Source organism: Sapajus apella, unplaced genomic scaffold, assembly GCF_009761245.1.
Source record: "Sapajus apella isolate SASKATOON/1434 unplaced genomic scaffold, GSC_monkey_1.0 scaffold136, whole genome shotgun sequence".
NCBI classification, from domain to species: domain Eukaryota; kingdom Metazoa; phylum Chordata; class Mammalia; order Primates; family Cebidae; genus Sapajus; species Sapajus apella.
This window is the reverse complement of record NW_022437076.1, coordinates 1,290,671-1,311,023: the sequence shown is the minus strand read 5'-3', so window position 1 is coordinate 1,311,023 and position 20,353 is coordinate 1,290,671. Positions and strand designations below refer to the sequence as shown.

At 51.1% G+C, this 20,353-nt stretch overlaps 1 protein-coding gene and 1 long non-coding RNA gene across 2 annotated transcripts in view; both read left to right on the top strand.

Annotated features, from left to right (window-relative positions):
* NXN (nucleoredoxin) overlaps positions 1–20,353 on the top strand; it is a 160,173-nt gene that overhangs the window by 81,357 nt on the left and 58,463 nt on the right. The gene's annotated exons all lie outside the window — the stretch shown is intronic.
* Positions 12,771–20,353, top strand: part of LOC116540120 — a 15,701-nt gene continuing 8,118 nt past the window's right edge. The window contains exons 1-2 of the long non-coding RNA XR_004264312.1: positions 12,771–12,910; positions 14,019–14,021. This is a non-coding gene — a long non-coding RNA (uncharacterized LOC116540120). The remainder of the gene's footprint in view (positions 12,911–14,018; positions 14,022–20,353) is intronic.

Genomic DNA, 20,353 nt, shown 5'->3' with positions numbered 1-20,353 from the left:
GTGGCGAAACCCCGTTTCTACTAAAAATACAAAAATTGGCTGGACATGGTGGCGCACACTTGTAGCTGCAGCTATAATGGTGCACCATTGCACCATTGCACTCCACCCTGGGCCACAAGAGTGGTCTCAAAAAAAAAAAAAGTAAAAAAATTAAAATACCTGGCTAGGCACCGTGGCCTCTGCCTGTCATCCCAGTGCAGATCACTTGAGCCCAGGAGTTTGAGACCAGCCTGGGCAACATAGTGAGATCCCACCCATGCCTGCGGAAAATTAGAAAGTAGAGTGATGGTGTGCGTTTGTAATCCTGGCTACTCATGAGGCCGAGGTTGGGGGATCGCTTGAGTGTAGGAGTTCAAGTCCAGCCTGGGCCACGTAGCGAGACCCTGTCTCTTAAAAAGACAATCCAGACCTGGAAGTCTTAAGCCTTGTTAGTCTCCATCCAAACCTTGGCTGATCATCATGGGACACGTCAGCCTGAGCAAGACCCTTTCCTGGGCCCGTCTCTCTCACACCGTTTCATCCCACCCAGGACGCCTGACACAGCACCGATTGGTCTTAGATGTCCCGCTTCTTGCCATAGACGCCCCAGGCCAGATTCTTCCTTCCTTCACACGCACCTCAATCATTCTTCCCTGTCCTCAGCCTAGTGTTTGGGCAAAAACCCAGACTTTCTTTGGCTCCCTAGGTTCTGGATTGGTGATTGGAGTAAGGGTACCTCAGAGCTGTTCACATTCTAGAAACATGTTTTATCAGGACGTCCAGAGCTGTTGGGACATGTGGGATCAGTCTTCAGCTCCGGCTGCGTATTTGTTCCCGAGGGGCCGTCCCCTCCCTGTTCTGGTACCTGGACATGTGGGTTCCCCATTCAGCAGGCTCCACTTCCCTGCCAGGTGGCTAGAGAAGGAAACGAGGGCCCATAAGGTGTTCTAGAGAGTCGGTGGATGGGGAGGGAATGGCGGAGGACCCAGCCAGCCTGTGCCCAGCCCACCTGATGTCTCTGTCCAGTGTGTCGCTCTTCCCCTGGACAGCGCCAGACACGCTTCCATCACACACTTTGCCAGCCCTGGTTTTCTCTGCTGCTTGCTGACCATGACCTACAGTCATCGTCCACAGTTTCCCAAATTTCTGTTGGTTTTTTTTTGTACGATTATTATTATTATTATTTTGAGATGGAGTCTTGCTGTGTCACCAGGCTGGAGTGCAGTGGTGCAGTCATACCTCACCGTCACCTTGAACCTCTGGGTTCAAGGGATCCTCCCACCTCAGCCTCCCAAGTAGCTAGGACTCCAGGTGCACGGCACACCACACAGATAAGTTTTATTTTTATCTTTTAGTAGAGGCGGGGCTGCACTATGTTGCTCAGGCTGGTCTCGAACTCCCGACCTCAGGTGATCGCCCATCTCGGCCTCCCAAAGTGCTGGGATTACATGCATGAGCCACCGCGCCTGACCCTGTGTGTCTGCCTTTAGATCTTGTGACTTTGCCGCCCTGCGTCTGTACAATTCGGGATCATTAGCCCTGAAATCCGTGTTCTGTGAGCCCTCCTTGTTTCTGTCCTCCTGGCACCAGCCTGGCTTCGTGGAGAGGGGACCAGAGGGTCTCCTCAGGGGTTGTCTGTCTTGGGAGGAGCCTTGGTTTCGTAGCCTGGGGTGTTTATGGCCAGCTTCTTTCTTTCCTTAGCCTGAGGTCACAAAGGGGGTCCAGAAGGGGTTAGAGCTGTGGATGTCGTGGAAATCTGAAGCCTGTGCTGGTTCAGCTCCAAAAACAAGGGCTACTTTGACAAGAGCCAGTGAGCAGCTTCTGCTGGGGGCTTCCAGGGGGAGAGAAGGGAGGCCTCTGTGAACAGGGTGTTTCTATGTCTCGGAAACTCAGATTCAGTGAGAGAGAGTCAGCATTGTCTTCCTCCAGGCTTTCCCTCCTGGCCCAGCTGCCACCGTCGCTGCCTGGGCTGGTGTGGAAGGAGAAGGGGTAGGCAGGAGAGATGGGAAACAGGTCGCTGGTGTGTGTGTTTTCTTTTTCTTTTCATTTAAAACTTGGAAGTTGGCCAGGTGTAGTGGCTCATGCCTGTCATCCCAGCACTTTGGGAGGCTGAGGTGGGAGGATCTCTTGAGCCCAGAAGTTCAAGACCAGCCTTCGAACATAGGGAGACTACCCCCCATCTCTATAAAAAATAAATTGAAAAAAAATAGCTGGGTATGGTGGCATGTGCCCATAGTCCCAGCTACTCAGGAGGCTGAAGTGGGAGGATCACTTGAAGCCAGGAATTCGAAACCAGCCTGGGCAACAGAACAAGACCTTTACACACACACGCACGCACGCACGCACACACTCACGTGCATGGATGCACCAGGCTGAGGGGCAGCTAGGAGAGAGACTTCTGAGAATAAGTAATGCTTGATCCAAGTGGTAAGGGAGTTTCAGCAGGTGGACAGGTGCGAATACAGAGGGGGGAAGGGAACAGAAAGGGGAACATGGTGCTGGGGGCAGTGGTAACAGCCAAAGCCTGGAGGGTTTGACTCCCTTTGCTTGCATTGCTGAGGAGTTTGGCCTTTATCCTCAGGGTGAGCCAGGGCAGCAGAAGGATGTTAAACAAAGACTTGTTGTTTTCAGGTAAGAATAGATTGGAAGGGAGCCAGACTGGAACTGGACAGGAGGCAGTTATAGTGACTCCGGGTATACTGACCCTGGGTCCAAACTCCAGATATACTGACCCTGGATCCAAACTGCAGTTATACTGACCCTGGGTCCAAACTCCAGATATACTGACCCTGGGTCCAAACTCCAGGTATACTGACCCTGGGTCCAAACTCCAGATATACTGACCCTGGATCCATACTCAGGTATACTGACACTGGGTCCAAACTCCAGTTATAGTGACCCTGGATCCAAACTCCAGATATACTGACCCTGGATCCAAACTCCAATTATAATGACCCTGGGTCCAATCTCCAGTTATAGTGACCCTGGGTCCAAACTCCAGTTATACTGACCCTGGGTCCACACTTCAGTTATCATGACCTTGGATCCAAACTGCAGTTATACTGACCCTGGGTCCAAATTGCAGTTATAGTGACCCTGGATCCAAACTGCAGTTATACTGACCCGGGATCCAAACTGCAGTTATAGTGACCCTGAATCCAAATTGCATGTGAGGCCAGGCGCGCAGTGGCTCATGACCATAATCCCAGCACTTGGGGAGGCCAAGGTGGGCAGATCACCTGAGGTCAGGAGTTCAAGACCAGCCTGGCCAACATGGCAAAACCCTGTCTCTACTAAACATACAAAAAATAGCCAGATGTGGTGGCGGGCTCCTGTAATCACAGCTACTCAGGAGGCTGAGGCAGGAGAATCACCTGAACCCAGGAGGTGGAGGTTGCAGTGAGCTGAGATCGTGCCACTGAACTCTAGCCTGGGTGACAGAATGAGACTCTGTCTCAAACAGAACAACACAAAACACAAAAGAAACCCTTCCAAATGAGGCAGTTAGGGTGGAGACCTCATTCAGGAGCTGTCTGGAAAGTGAGCAGAAGTGAGGCGGAAAGAAGCGTGTGGAAGGTTTCTGCTTTGGGACACTGGGTGGAGGGCAGTTGGGTCCCTTCATGGAAATGGGGAGCAATAGCAGAGAAAGGCGGGGGGAGGCCGCCACGTGGGGAAGGTGGCCGTGGTCAGGAGGCGGCCCCTGAGCTCACTCTGGAACTCTCAGTTACCTGGCTCTTGATGAGATGAGGACAATTTTCTCCTCCCTCTTTTTGGCATGGGTTTTTTTTTTTTTTTTTTTTTGAGACGGAGTTTCGCTCTTGTTACCCAGGCTGGAGTGCAATGGCACGATCTCGGCTCACCGCAACCTCCGCCTCCTGGGTTCAGGCAATTCTCCTGCCTCAGCCTCCTGAGTAGCTGGGATTACAGGCACGCGCCACCATGCCCAGCTAATTTTTTGTATTTTTAGTAGAGACGGGGTTTCACCATGTTGACCAGGATTGTCTCGATCTCTTGACCTCGTGATCCACCCGCCTCGGCCTCCCAAAGTGCTGGGATTACAGGCTTGAGCCACCGCGCCTGGCCCTTTTTTTTTTTTTAAGTTTAATTTAATGCAGTAAAATTCAGGGTTCTTAAGTACCCAGCTTGCTGTGTTTGAACAGCTGTTACACCTACATAAACAATCATCCAAACAAGATGCAGAACATTTCCATCTCCGTGCAGAGTCCCCCACTGCGCCTGTCCGGCGACGCCCCTCCCACCCACCACTCAGTCGCCTGCTCTAGAACCATGGAAATGGAATCATACAGTTGGTGTCCTTTTGTGTCTGGCATAATCGCAGGTTCCTCCTTGTTTTCGGCTGTATCTCTGTGTTCCTTCTTATTGCTGAGATGTATTCCCTTGGATGGACGTGTTGTCACAATGCATCCATTCTTCCAGTGATGTGTGTGTAAGTTGTTTTCAGTTTGGGGTGGGGAAGGCTGTTATAAACAAACATTTTTATGGACTAAAAACAATTACCTTGTGTAAATACTGTTGAGTCGGAAGACTGAGGGTAGATTACTGAGGAGATGATGGGGTAAATGAACATTTATCTTGTAAGACCAAACAGGTCTTCAAAGCGGTTGTGCTGACCAGGCACGGTGGCTCACGCCTGTAGTCCCAGCACTTTGGGAGGCCAAGGCAGGCAGATTGCTTGAGCCCAGGAGTTTGAGACCAGCCTGAGCAACATGGCAAAACTTCATCTCTACAAAAACTTTTAAAAATTAGCTGGATGTGGTGGCACACGCCTGTAATTCCCAGCTACTTTGAGGTAGGAAGATGACCTGAGCCTGGGAATGTGGAGTCTTCAGTGAACCAAGGTGGCGCCACTGCACTCCAGCCTGGGCAACAGTCAGATCCTGTCTCGGCAGCAACCACTGAGTGTGGGTACCATTTCCATCCCACCTGCAGTGCGTGCGAGTCCCTTTTCCCCCCAGTGTGAAATAGTTTGAATTTGCATTTCCTTTATGATTAAAGATGTTGAACACCTTTGCATATTCTTCCTGACTGCCCATGTGTCTACTTTCTGGAAGTGTTTGTTCTTATCTCTTGCCTATTTTTTACTGAGTTTTTCATATTTTTAGTGTTGACTTAGTTCTTTTTTTTTCTTTTTTTTTTTTTTTGAGACAGTCTCACTCTGTCACCATTGGAGTGAAATGGCGCAGTCTCATCTCACTGCAAACTCTGCCTCCTGGGTTCGAGCGAGTCTCCTGCCTCAGCCTCCCGAGTAGCTGGGATTACAGGCATGCGCCACCACACCCAGCTTATTTCTGTATTTTTAGTGGAGACAGGGTTTCACCACATTGGCCAAGATGGTCTTGATCTCTTGACCTTGTGATCTGCCCGCCTCAGCCTCCCAAAGTGCTGGGATTACAGGCATAAGCCACCGTGCCCGGCAAGAGTTATTTATATAGTCTGGGTATGAATCCTTTGTTTTTTTTTTTTTTTTTTTTTTTTTGAGATGGAGTTTCACTCATGTTACCCAGGCTGGAGTGCAATGGCGCGATCTCGGCTCACCACAACCTCTGCCTCCTGGGTTCAGGCAATTCTCCTGCCTCAACCTCCTGAGTAGCTGGGACTACAGGCACGCGCCACCATGCCCAGCTAATTTTTTGTATTTTTAGTAGAGACGGGGTTTCACCATGTTGACCAGGATGGTCTCAATCTCTTGACCTCGTGATCCACCCGCCTCGGCCTCCCAAAGTGCTGGGATTACAAGCTTGAGCCACCACGCCCGGCCTTTGTTAAAGATGTATTAGTATATCAGCTTTTGATACACTACTATCTATCTGTACATTATCTGTACGTATATATATATTATACATTATTTTTGGTTTTAATATCACTTGTTTCTGCCTATCCTGAGGTGCTAAGCACTGAGGGGATTTTCATGTCAGGAAATTGTAAGATGGAAGGTGCTTTGGTTATGACAAGGATTTATGTCTGTTGTTGAAGGATGGCATGGGAGGGTGCTGACCGTTGGTCCAGGCTGGGGCTGGAGCTGAGCAGAGCTCAGGCGGGCGTGTGAGGCTCTGATTCAGGAGACAGGTTGGTTTGAGGTGCGGGAGAGCTCTTCCCCAGCTGTAGAACAGCTGGTTTTAGAGCCTTTTCAAAAAACTGTTTCATTGCCTGAGATGGAGGAAACAGTGATACATTTGCGACCTCAGATTTGGAAGGAGGAGTATTCTAATGAGCCTCACTGCCCATCACCCGGCCGCCGTGGGTCTTGGCCGTAACATTTCCTCCACACCTGCGGGCATTCAGCTGCCGCCTCAGTTTATTTCAAAGCAAATCCCAGATGTCCTGTTTCCATCATCAGTGTCTTGGTCTGTATTTCTAGAAGATAAGAACTCTTCAAAAACACAACCCAAAATGCCACTCTCACACCTTAAAAATGAATGCTAATTCCTTCATAACACTTTGCTTTTTACCGTTTGTTTCTTTGCAAGACCTTGGTCTGAGTTTCTCTCACCTCTGCCGGAAGACATGCCCGCTGCTTCTCTGTCCTTACTGGCTCTTTGAACTTGCCTGAAGGTTCTTTGTTCTTAGAGGTACACAGTGACCTTCTGTCAGTCCTCCCGGCTGCTCCCCTGTCCCTCTTATTTTGAGACCGTTTCCCCCTCGTTGCTCAGGCTGGAGTACAATGGTGTGATCTTGGCTCACTGCAACCTCCACCTTCCGAGTTCAAGCAGTTCTCCTGCCTCAGCCTCCCAAGTAGCTGGGATTATAGTCGTGCACCACCACGCCCAGCTAATTTTGTATTTTTAGCAGAGACGGGGGTTTCACCATATTGGTCAGGCTGGTCTTGAACTCCCAACCTCAGGTGATCCACCCACCTCAGCCTCCCACAGTGCTGGAATTACAAGCGTGAACCACCATACCCGGCCCAGTTTTGTTTTTTTTTTTTTAGAGACAGGGTTTCTCTCTCCATGTTGGTCAGGCTGGTCTCGAACTCCCGACCTCAGGTGATCCACCTGCCTCAGCCTCCCACAGTGCTGGAATTACAGGCGTGAGCCTCTGCGCCCGGCCCCGTTCCCTTTTTTCTCTTGAAAAGTATTACGTGACGTGTACCATGGAAAAGTGCACCAAACAGACAGGTCCAGGTGAGTGCGTATTGTCAGCAGACTCCGTGCAGCAGCATCTGAGGAAGAAACGAACTGAGACAGGCCCCGGGGCACAGCGCCTTCCTCTCTGTCAGAGGAACCATCGCCCCAACTTCCGCAGTTATCCTTCCTCGCTTCCCTTGATACTTTTCAGTTGATGTATGCTTCTCTGAACACTCCAGTTGTGCGTGTTTGGAGCATTACATAAATAGAATTGTTTGTTCTTTTTTTTTTTGATACAGGGTCTCACTCTGTTGCCTGGGCTGGGGTGCAGTGGCGCGATCACAGCTCAGTGTAGCCTTGACCTCCAGGGCTAGTCCCTCATGAGTAGCTGGGACTACAGATGTGTACCACCACCCCTACCTAATTTTTTTTGTGTGTATTTTTTGTGGAGATGGGGTTTTGCTATGTTACCCAAGCTGGTCTCGAACTCCTGGACTGGCCGTATTGGCCTCCCAAGTGCTGGGATGACAGGCTGAGCCACCGTTCATTTTAACGAAGTCCAGTTTGACTTTTCATTTCAGGAGGTGCTTGTGTGTCATGAGAAGCACCCTCCCAGCTCCCCTGAGGCCTTTCCCCCTGAGTTTTCTCTCTCTCACTCTGTTGTCTCGTAGAAGCATCGTGGTTCTGCCATTCATCTTTCTGGCACCCTTTCGCCTTTCAGGCCAATTCTCAGTCTTTTCCCAGGAAGGCATTCTGCACCCATCAGATCAGCCGCCCTTCAGACCCCCTGGCTCCTGCCTGCAGTAGGGAAAGCTTTCTGCTTCTTTAGAGTGTGCACTCCTTGGGCCAGGCCTCAGCTCCCTGCCATGGGTGGGTTGAGAGGGACGAAGTCATTGGCAGAGATTTGAGCCCGCAGAGCCGGTCAGCCCCTCGGAGCCCCAGCCCAGGCCGTGGGATTCTTGGAGGAGGCCTTCATTTCTGTCCGTGATATTTATTAGCAGACCAACTGCTCTACTTGGTTTCGGGTTGGAAGTAGGTGTCCTTCGGAGTTAACTGACTCTTTTGGCTAAAAGCAGGCTCTGCACCTACGTGTGTGTAAGGACTTTGACTGACCAGTCTCCAGCTGCTGCTGCTTTTCCTGCGGGCAGATGTCCTCAGGTGTGTCAGTCTGCTCAGGGGCACTTGGAAGACTCTGGCTTTTCTGTGGCCTCTCTATTTTGAGTATGATTGTTTGGCTTTAATCAGAAAAATAAACTTATTTTTAATTTTCCCCCGGCCTGGCTGAGCTAGGTTCAAACAGGCTTTTTTAACTTGACCAGATGTGAATGGCAGGCAATGGTGGCCTGTTGGGGAAATAGGTCATTTCCACGGTTCTCTCCCCAGGAAAAGTGTGACTTGGGAGTTTACTGACAAAGGCTCAAGCAGGCCACAAGAAGCACTTAAGACATTTTCTCCTTTGATGTGGCTCTAATCACGGTCTTATCATAAGCCCCAGCCCTGGTAGTTAATCCAAGTTATTTAATTAAATCCTTTTATATTATACGTGAGGAAACAGGGAGACACCTCCCTCACTTCTCCGCCCCTGGCGCCGGGGCGTGATTTGCTGAAAGTTGGGTGTTTGGGAGCTGTCTTCAGGGAGCAGGACTGGGAGCGATGCCCTGACTGAGGATAAAGGCCTTTTTTCCCTTCACTAAAACAATCATTTAAAAAAAAAATTGCTGTGATCTCACAAATTTTAAATTCCTTTAATGAAACCTCACGCTTGAACTTGATACATGAGAAGCTTTGCTTGGAATGAAGTAGAATTTCCATTCTTAACCACTGCGAGGTTCCGCTTTCAGAAGGAGTTGGGCTCCGTGTCATTTTCTTAGTCACTTTCTTCGTGGACCAGCAGTGTCTTCACCACAGCGGGCATTGTGGTTGGATTCCATACCTGTGAGAGTTTATAGAGGCCTTTGGCTTGAAACAGATGCATGTGCTCAGCCACGTTCTTTTCTTCTGAGCCGCCTTTTGTTGCTGTGCCCTGCTGGAGGCTAGAAGGAGACACCTGCAGAAAAGCTTCCCCAACCAACTACCACCGACCAGCTTCCCCCCACCCTGATCCTCTCCCACTCACTCCTCCCCCACTGGCTTCCCCTGACTGACTCCCCTCCCCACCGGCTCCCCTCCCCACCACCGGCTCTGCCCCCACCGGCTCCCCTCCCTACCACCTTCCCTTCCCACCCCGCCCCCACTGGCTCCCCTCCCGACCATCTTCCCCCTTATCGGCTCCCCTCCTCACCAGCTCCCCTCCTCACTGGCTCCCCTCCCACTGGCTCCCCACCCCACTGGCTCCCCCCCAACCTCCCCCGATGTTCCCCTCCACTTCCCCCCGACTCTCCCCCCACCTCCCGACCACCTGCCCCCAACCACCTCCCCCACCACTGGCTCCCCTCCCTACCACCTCCCACCCCCACTGCCTCCCCCCCCACCGGCTCCCCCCACCAGCTCAAGAAAAAAACCCCTTTTCCTACACCAGTTTTTCTTCCACTTTTTTCTCCTCCTCCCCTGTCTACTCATTCTTTTTTTTGTTTTGAGACAGAGTTTCTCTCTTGTCTCCCAGGCTGGAGTGTAATCGTGCAATCTCAGCTCACTGCAGCCTCCACTTCCTGGGTTCGAGCGATTCTCCTGCCTCAGCCTCCTGAGTAGCTGGGATTACAGGCACCCGCCACTACACCTGGCTAATTTTGTAATTTTAGTAGAGATGGGGTTTCACCATGTTGTCCAGTCTGGTCTCAAACTCCCTACCTCAGGTGATCCACCCTCCTCGGCCCCCTAAGTGCTGGGATTACAGGCGTGAGCCACCGCATCTGGGCTGTCTACACATTCTTTCACTAATTTGTTCTTTAAACACATACTAGAGCTTTTAACTGGTTCTACTTTTTTGTTTTTTTGAGGCGGCATCTAACTCTGTCACCCAGGCTGGAGTGTAGCGGCACCATCTGGGCTCACTGCAATCTCCACCTCCCCGGTTCAAGCAATAGCTGCCACAGCCTTCCAAGGAGCTGGGATTACAGGTGCCCACTGCCACACCTGGCTAATTTGTTGTATCTTTAGCGGATATGGGGTTTTGCCATAGTGGCCAGTCTGGTCTTGATCTCCTGACCTCATGATCCGCCCTCCTCGGCCTCTCAGAGTGCTGGGATTACAGGCGTGAGCCACCGCACCCGGCCTGGCCTCATTTCTTATTTCTGATAGTTTGTGGCCAGGACGTCCTGAATTGAAGCCCATTTGTTAGTCCCTGGGGCTCCAGCCTCCTCCACAGCTGCCGCCCCCTCCCTAGCAGCCTCCAAGGCTTCCTGTTTTACAGCCTGGAGAAACTAGTCCTGGCCCTGCCTGCCCCTGTCCCACTCTTGGCCTGGCTGCTGAGACCTGGTTCATTCTTCACAAAGCAGCTCGGATGCTGCGGCCTCTTTCCTCTTCCATTGCTCTAACCCACAGCACGGTTAGATGGTAAAAACCGCTGGTACTTTATAAAGCAGTAAGTGCGTGCCCCAGACATCACTCTACGCATCTTGACTGATTTCCTCTGTGTGCCAGGATTATCGTGCCTGTATTTCCTGCACACTAATAGTTTACGTTCGTGTCTGTCTTCTGTGCGGGACTGGGGCTTCCTTAAAGGAAAGGCTCGTGTATCAACTGTCTTTCTGTTCCCAGCATTTAGCACAGGGCTCCACACGCTGGTAAATGCAGCTGTGGGAGAAAGTCGCTGTTCACATCGTTCTTTAGTACATGTTTAGTTTGTTTAGTATATTAAGAATTATTATTTTTCGTTTGTTTTTGAGATGGAGTTTCACTCTGTCACCCAGGCAGGAGTGCAGTGGTACGACCTCAGCTCACTGCCACCTCCGCCTCCCAGGCTCAAGCAGTTCTCCTGCCTCAGCCTCCCCAGTAGCTGGGACTACAGGCGCGCACCACCACACCTAATTTTTGTATTTTTAGTAGAGATGGGGCTTCCCCATGTTGGCTAGCTGGTCTCGAACCCCCGACCTTGCGATCTGCCCACCTCGGCATCCCAAAGTGCTAGAATGACAGGCGTGAGCCCCCGCGCCCGGCTGCTAAATGAGACTTCATTGTATGCATAAACTTTGATTTGTTCATCGCTTGAGCCGCCGACGGACATTTGGACATTTGGATCGTGTCTCTCTCTTGCCTCCTGTGAATAGCGCTGCTGTGAACATGTGTGCACATGTTTTTGCTTGAGTATTTGTTTTTTATTCTTTTGAGTATAGACCTGAAAATGGAATTGCTAGATCGAATGGTGATTCTGATGAACTTTGTGAGAATCACCGAACGCATTTCCGAGGACATGGAACCATTTTCCCTTCGCGCCAGTCCATTGCCCTCCTTCCGTCTCTCACCAAACTGTGCTGCTTCCATACGTTAAAACTCTGCTTAAAAACTGTTTCAGCGCTGGGTGCGGTGGCTAACACCCATAATCCCAGCACTTTGGGAGACCGGGGCAGGAAGATAGCTTGAAGCCAGGAGTTTGAGACCAGCCTGGCCAATATGGTAAAGCCCTATCTCTAGTAAAAGTGTGTAAATTAGTCCAGTGTGGTGGTGGGCACCTGTAATCCCAGCTACTCGGGAGGCTGAGGCAGAAGAATCACTTGAACCCGGGAGGCAGAGGTTACAGTGAGCTGAGATTGTGCCACCACACTCCAGCCTGGGCAACAGAGTGAGACTCTGTCTCAAAAAAAAAGGTTGTATATATGAAGCAGCTTAATGTGGTGGCTGACACAAAGTGCCCCAGCAGTAATAAATTAATTGCACTCTTATTGTATCTTTGAAGTTGTTCTTTTCTCTAGTCATGTTTGTCTTTCATTCCAGTAATTTTTTTTTTTTTTTTTGAGATGGAGTTTCGCTCTTGTTGCCCGGGCTGGAGTGCAGTGGCGCAACCTCCGCCTCCTGGGTTCAAGCAGTTCTCCTGCCTCGGCCTCCCGAGTAGCTGGGATTACAGGCATGCACCACCACGCCCAGCTAATTTTGTATTTTTAGTAGACGCACGGGGTTTCTTCATGTTGGTCAAGCTAGTCTTGAACTCCCAACCTCTGGTGATCCCCCTGCCTTGGCCTCCCAAAGTGCTGGGATTACAGGCGTAAGCCACCTGGCCCAGACTAAAGAGACTCTTAAAAAGGATTGACACACATGGTTATAGAAGCTCAGAAGCCTCAAGAGCTACGGTTGGCAAGCTGGAGACCCAGGAGAATGGACGGTGTGAGTTCCCGCCAAGTCTGAAGGCAGAAGAAGACGATGTCCCAGCTGGAAGACAGTCAGGCAGAGAGAATTCTCCCGCACTCAGCAGCTTTTTCTATTTAGACTTCAGTGGGTTGGGTTGAGGCCCACCCACACTGGGGAGAGCAGTCTGCTTTATACTCTAAGTCTGCTGATTCAAAGGCTGATCTCGGCTGGTTGTGGTGACTCAACGCCTGTAATCCCAACACTGGAAGGGAGAGGTGGGCGGATGACCTGAGGTCAGGGGTTCAAAACCAGCCTGGCCAACATGGCGAAACCCTGTCTCTACTAAAAATACAAAAATTAGCCAGGCGTGGTGGTGGATGCCTGTAATCCCAGCTACTCAGGAGGCTGAGGCAGGAGACTCGCTTCAGCCCAGGAGGTGGAGGTTGCAGTGAGCCGAGATGGCGCCACTGCACTCCAGCCTGGGCGACAGAGCGAAACTCCATCTCAAAAAGAAAAAATGTTGATCTCTCCCAGAAACTCAGTCACAGACACACTCAGAACCATGTTTAGTCAAATATCAGGGCTAACTTCTAGCTCAGTCATGTTGACACATAAGATTAAGCATCGTACCCACACTATCTCTCTGTCTCTCTGTCTCTGTCTCTCTGTCTCTGTCTCTATCTCTCAGCTCTGTCTCCCTCTGCCTCTGTCTTTCTGTCTGTCAGTCTCTGTCTCTGTCTCTCTCGGTCTGTCTCTCTGTCTCTGTCTTTGTCTCTCTATCTCTGTCTCTCGGTCTCTGTCTCTCTGTCTCTGCCTCTCTGTCTCTCTGTCTCTGTCTCTGTCTCTGTCTCTGTCTCTCTTTCTCTCCTTGACTTTGAATGAACTGTGGAGCATCCGGGCTGCTGAGCACTTGACAGCTTGGGGAAAGGCCGGCCTTGGCGAGGACTCCCCACGGTCCCTGCTTCTTGCGTTTGTGTCTTCAGACTTCTTCCTCATCCTGTTGTAGGACCACAGCCCTTGACTTTTTTATTTTTATTTTTGCCACAGCACATATGGTGTATGAAATTCCATGCATGACACACTTCTGTGGGCTTGTCCAAATTTTGATAATTCCTCCCCCAATCCCTCACCACCAAGTTTCCCAGGAAATAAAGCAGATAGCGCCGCAGATGCTGCGTGTGATATGTTCACAAAAGCATTTTACAAGCTTGGGAGCAGCTAGTAAGTGTTCATCAGTAACAGAGCGCAGCTGGATCCGGGCTGGATAAAAGATGTCACTTCCAATTAGCGTCACATCAGCGTTCATTCAGGGAAACTTACCGGGAACAAATGCAGCCGGGCGCAGTGGCTCACGCCTGTAATCCCAGCACTTTGGGAGGCCAAGGCAGGTGGATCACCTGAGGTCAGGGGTTTGAGACCAGCCTGGTCAACCTGGTGAAACCCTGTTTCTACTAAAAATACAAAAATTAGCCAGGCGTGGTTGCAGGTGCCTGTAATCCCAGCTACTCGGGAGGCTGAGGCGGGATAATCACTTGAACCTGGGAGGTGGAGGTTGCAGCGAACTGAGATCACACCACTGCACTTCAGCCTGGGCAACAGAGTGAGACTCCATTGAAAAAAAAAAAAAAAAAAAAAAAAAAGCAGATGCGTATGCTGTGACTGATCATTAGAAAATAGAGCATTTGCTAACTGCACTCTGAGTGATATTGGTAATGGATTGACCTCAGCACTGAGGCGGTCACGTAGATGGGCGTCTAACCCGGAGCTGTGGGATGCCTGGGAGGTCCTGTGTGTGCCCTTTTAGTTCCTGGTGGCTGCAAATGTGGCTTCAGCTTAGAGCTGTGCAGACCACCGTGCTTAAAATAAAAGCAAATGGCTCCAGAAGTGTGAGAGATTCCAAACCATTTGCTCAGGAAGGAAGGCGGGTGGGGTGGGGATGGCGGGGATGAGATTTGTTTCCCAGACACAGTCTCTCTCTGTTGCGCAGGCTTGACTCGGTTCAGCAGCACCATCTGCACCTGCCGTCCAAGCTCAAGCCACATCCCCACCCCGGCCTCTCAGGTAGCTGGGACTACAGGCATGCGTCAGCACGCCTGGCTAATTATTCGCATTTCCTGGTAGAGACCAGGTCTCACTGTATTATCCAGGCTGGTCTCAAACTCCTGGACTCAGGCAGTCCTCCCTCCTTGGCCTCCCAAAGTTCTGGGATTATAGGCGTGAGCCACTGAGCTCAGCCAGGATTTTTCATTCCACATGGCCCTCACGTCCCGTGATGCTTCGTTAGGCCTCCTCTTTCCGATGGCGTGGTAACAGTGAGACTGTTCAGGCCTGCTCGGGAACCTCCCGAGTCACGCAGCAAGTCCAAGGTGCTTTCCCTGATAGTGACACACACAGAGCCAGAGCTTTGCTGGGTAACTCTCCCTTTCTCCTGTAATCCACCGCCTGTCTTCCTGTGCGGGAGAGTTGGGGTCTGAGAGTGATCGGGGGCCAGACGGAAGCCGGGGTAGTCCCAGGGGTGGCCTGCTCTGCGGTTTTGAGGCACTGCTGACGTTCCGAGCCAGGTGATTCTTTGCCATGGGAGGAGCTGTGCTGCGCGTGGTAGATCGTCACCAGCGTCCTGGCTTGTACCTGCTCCATGTCAGTAACACTCCACTCCCAGAGGCCGGAGGGAGGACTGGCAGGGCCTGTCCGTGAATACGGACAAGTAGAGGGAGTGAAAGAGCAGAGCGGTGTGGAGATGTTCCCGACGGACCACACCCCCTTCCCTTTTCACTCGCTGCTCTGGGTGACTTACGGAACTGGGCTCTGTCACCAGGCGTCTTTCCCTCGCGGGGAGGGCTCCCCGAGTGTTTTCACTGAAACCTACACGTGCCAGTGATTCTTACAGTATCTTTCTGAAGTATTAAGTCTAAATGCTGCAGAAATAATACTCAGAGTATGTGGATGTGAACAGGGACACGGGAGCTTTTGCCAAAATGCCTGGAGGAAATGGTCCTCTTTGCAGCTCAGGAACGTGAGAGAGCTTCCATCGTCATCTGCGTAGGTTCCTGTCCCTGTCAATGGGCGCCGACACATCAGGCAGCCCCCTGGAACCTAAAGCCGCTTACGGAGCTCCCTGATCAGAGCGTGAGCTGGCGCCTGGTGAGGCAGAAGCTGGTGGCTCTCAGTGGTGTCAGGAGCTGCTGGAGCAGCCTCTTCAGGCGTTCTGGCCTTCGATGTGACCCAGCGTGTGTGGGGCTCCCTGCCCTTTACAGAGAAACAGATCTGTACTGGGAAGTTAACAAACGGGAGACAGGATTTGAGATGAGAAAGGAACTGTCTGTTCAATGGGGTTCACCCTCATCTTGATGTTCATCAGTGTGGAGGGTTGGACTTAAGAAAAGCAGGAGACTTGGGGAGAATCCGCCCCAGCCCCAGCCTTGCATCTGCAGTGACAGGAGGCCTGGGAGACCTTTCCCCCGGGTGCTGGGAAGCTCCAGCAACTCAGCCTCCGTGTTTTCCGCGCCATTCCCTGGCCGCAGTGATTTCTGAGCTTTCCTTTCTGTGCACCCTGAACTTTTGCCTTTCTCTGCTCATTTTCTCCTCCTGCAGACCCAGCATGGATGGCGAACGCGGCCCAGGTCTGCACCATCACTGGTGTGGCCACGATGCAGCAAAGGTGGTTTTTGTGCCTGGGGAAAGCCCAGGAGGAGCTTCTTCCCCCTGCAGGCTGGATGACAGTTCCAGGGAGATGAGGTCAGGGAGATTTCCTGGTGATTCTTGTCAGAGTCAGGTGAACATTGCTGGGAAGGGCGGATCGGATAGAGGGAGTCACACGTGCCGAGGCCGGAGGAGAGGTGAATTCCAGGGGTAGTTCCCAGGGAGGTGGCCTCAGGGATGGACGGAGGTGGGTCCGGAGCAGTTGCAGGTGTCCAGCCAGGAGATGAAGCATTGGAAGCTACACAGTCTCTGCTGGAGGGCAGCACATGTCCCCACGGTGTCCCCAGAACAGGTTATATTCCTGTGACCCTGCAGGTCATTAATGAGAGCAAGACAGAACCATGCACGACCCCACTTACGTTTCAACAAGCTTCTGCACGCCCTTGGCAAGTCATTGCCTGTCAAGACATTTGTTTAGCATTTTTTTTTTCTTTTGTACTGTCCTCTATGAGAAGGAATTTGGTTCAAATTGTTTAGACTTTTTTTTTCTGGGACAGAGTCTCCCAGTAGCCTCAGCCTCCCAAGGAGTTGGGATTACAGGTGCCCACCACCACGCCCGGCTAATTTTTGTATTTTTAGTAGAGATGGGGTCTCACCATGTTGGCCAGGCCGGACTCAAACTCCTGACCTCAGACGATCCACCTGCCTCAGCCTCCCAAAGTGCTGGGATGACAGGCGTGAGCCACCACACCTGGCCTCTGACTTTTCGATCTCCCCATGTTAATCTATTTTTCCCTTATTAACTGCAAGTTTGGGATTCTTCAGGGGGCCAAACTACTGTTCTCCCAGGCTTTGAGAAGAAACCCTTCGTATCATTTCGCTACATGGACTGTGGAGGAGGGGAGGAAGTAAAAAGTCAGTGTCAAGATTTTGTGCAATGCTGAGCTTTTCCTTCCACAGTGGGAGAGCTTATTTTGGGAGCTGGGCAAGCCCTATTCTGAGCATAACCTCAAGGGGCTGGAAAGAACTCCCTGGAGAACCCAGAGAACTTACTGACAAAGCTGGCATCTGTCTTCTTTCCTGGGAGATGTTTCCACTCACGTGTTCCGACTCCAGCCCGAGGCTGGCACCAGCTGAGGGTTTGCAGTATTTGAATGTTGGCCCTGCCCTAACCCATGCGCAAACCATTTGTTTCACTAAGAATATGGATTTTCAGATAGCAAACCGATGAGCTCACATCCAGAAGCTGGATTGCTGATTCAGTTAAAAAGCCTTGGCCTGACAGGGTTGGGCTGAAACTGAACAGCGTCAGAGGCTGTGGGACCTGTTGTTTCATTATAAAAGCAGAACTCCACGCACATACTTAAAAAATTCATGTGGCACTGAAGAATGTGACAGAGGTATAACCCCTCAGCTATAATCACTCTTAAGTTTCATTTATGTGTTTATTGAGACAGGGTCTCTGCTGCCCAGGTTGGAGTGCAGTGGCGGAATCGCAGCTCCCTGCAACCTCGGCCTCCTGGTCCAAGGGTTCTCCTGCCTCAGCCTCCTGATTTGCTGGGATTACAGGTGCCCGCCACCGACTTTTGTAATTTTTGTACAGACAGGTAATTTTGTACAGTTTCACCATGTTGGCCAGGCTGATCTTGAACTCCTGACCACGGGTGAACTTCCTGCCTTGGCCTCTAAGTGCTGGGATTACAGGCGTGAGCCACGGTGCCCAGCCTTAAATTTCTCATATACATCCTTCTGAAGTATCCTGTATGGATACGTGTATATGATGGGTATTCTCTGTCCTATTAACAAAAGAAACTTTGATTTAAAAAGAAGCTAACATCTTGTCAACCTTTTCCTGTCGGCATAGGCTGACCTGCTTTAGTTGTGATAACAGAATTGTATTCTATTGAATGTCTACAGCATAATTTACTTGCCCACTGCCCGATACATGGGTATTTCGCCCCGTCCTTTACCTTTTGCTGTTGTAAATAACTCTAATGGTGAACGTGGTTGTGATACATCTTTGCACACTTCACGCATGCGTATCTGTGAATTGGAATCAGCCAAAGAAGACATACCTTATTAACTTCGATAGACATTGCCAGGGTTCTTCTTGGAGGACAGAGAATGTCGTTGCTTTGTAGAAAACGTATGACTCAGCTGGGTGCATGGCTCACGCCTGTAATCCGAGCACTTTGGGAGGCCGAGGCGGGCAGATCACCTGAGGTTGGGAGTTTGAGACCAGCCTGACCAACATGGAGAAATCCTGTCTCTACTAAAAATACAAAATTAGCCGGGCGTGGTGGCTCATGCCTATAATCCCAGCTACTCGGAAGGCTGAGGCAGGAGAATCACTTGAACCTGGGAGGCGGAGGTTGTGGTGAGCTGAGATCACGCCATTGCACTCCAGCCTGGGTAACAAGAGCGAATCTCCCTCTCAAAAAAAAAGAAAGAAAATGTGTTAACTCCAGCTTTTGACAGCCAGCCTAAAATACCAATGGTTTCCCTTGCCCAGAAAATGCTGCTCCTGATCCAGAGAACGTCAGCTGTGCGTTGCTGCTGGAAGGCAGCACCGGGAGAGGAGACGGGCGAGACGTTGGGCAGGAAAGACGGCTTCTGGGAGCGGTGCTTTCCTCTTGGACCCAGTGCATGTGGACAAGACGATCTGTTTAGTCCCATCTCCTGATCTTACATAAAACCGGGCATCGTAGCTGGGCATGGTGGTGCGTGCCTGTAGTCCCAGCTACTCAGGAGGCTGAGGCAGGAGAATTGCCTGAACCCAGAAGGCGGAGGTTGCAGTGAGCCGAGATCGCGCCATTGCACTCCAGCCTGGGTAACGAGAGCGAAACTCCGTCTCAAAAATAAAATGAACAAAAAAAAAAAAACTGGGCGTCGTTCCACCGCTGAGATCCGGAGCCTGACCGCCAGGGCAGACTGAAGCAGGAGGTAAAACACCAGAATCCACCGTTTAATTTCTAGATTATTTTTTCTATCTGTTTATTTATTTTGTATTTTTTCAGTCAGAGTCTTGCTCTGTCACCCAGTCTGGAGTGCCGTGGTACGATCTCGGCTCACTGCAAACCTCTTCCTTCCTGGTTTAAGTGATTCTCCTGCCTCAGCCTCCCGAGTAGCTGGGATTACAGGCGCCTGTCACCACGCCCAGCTAATTTTTGTATTTTTAGTAGAGACAGCGTTTCACAATGTTGGCTAGACAGGTCTCAAACTCCTGGCCTCAGGAGTTTAGTAAAGACGGTGATCTGCCCGCCTCGGCCTCCCAAAGTGCTGGGATGACAGGTGTGAGCCACCGCGCCTGGCCACTTCTTTATCTTTCCATCAGTGCTATATGAGAGAGAAGGCCTAGGGGTACCTGGCCCTTCCCTGGGCAGCAGATGGACCGAACACCACCTGGGTCGCCTCTGTTCTCAGGAGATTCGCAGCAGCATCCTTAACTGTGCTGTCTCCTCTACCCCGTGGATGGCAAACACGTTCCTTCACGAGGTCCCTTAATTAGAAGAGCCTGAGTGAGTGTTGGGGTGTTACGGTTTCTGTTATAATCAGGTCGGAAAGGATCTCGGGGTGGAAGTCGGGTCAAAAGTTGTCTTAGATGTTGGAGCAGGGAATGATTTGGAGAGGGAGGAAACGCAAGGCAGGTTCCTCCAAAGCCTCAGGCGCCTCATGGGAGAAACCGCTTATACTGCCATGGCAGCCGTGCAAATGGGCAGAGCCCTCTCTGTGCCTCAGTTCTGTTTCCTTCCATGCAGTCCACCCTCCTGACCTGATACCTTTGCGCTTGGGGTCCTATCCCATGGGACACAGAACTGGGGAACGTAGATAGGTCTAAGCTAGCACTCGCCACACTTGGGCACATTTAAGAATCAACACTTTGAACAACCATGGTTTTGATTCCCTGAGAAGTAAATGAATTAAGACTTACTCTCCCCACGCCCAACTTTTTATAGTGGGAAATGTCAGACCTACAGAAAAGTGGAAGGCAACTACAATGAATGTCCATCCTGAACCCGCCCCCTCAGCTGAGCAATGGTGAGCATGTCACAATGAATTCCCATCCTGTACCCGCCTCCTCAGCCGAGCAATGGTGAACATGTCACAATGAATGTCCATCCTGAACCCGCCCCCTCAGCTGAGCAATGGTGAACATGTCACAATGAATTCCCATCCTGTACCCTTCCCCTCAGCTGAGCAGTGGTGAACATGTCACAGTGAATTCCCATCCTGTACCCTCCCCCTCAGCCGAGCAATGGTGAACATGTCACAGTGAATTCCCATCCTGTACCTGCCCCCTCAGCTGGACAGTGGTGACCATGTCACAATGAATTCCCATCCTGTACCTGCCCCCTCAGCTGAGCAATGGTGAACATGTCACAGTGAATTCCCACCCTGTACCCTCCCCCTCAGCTGAGCAATGGTGAACA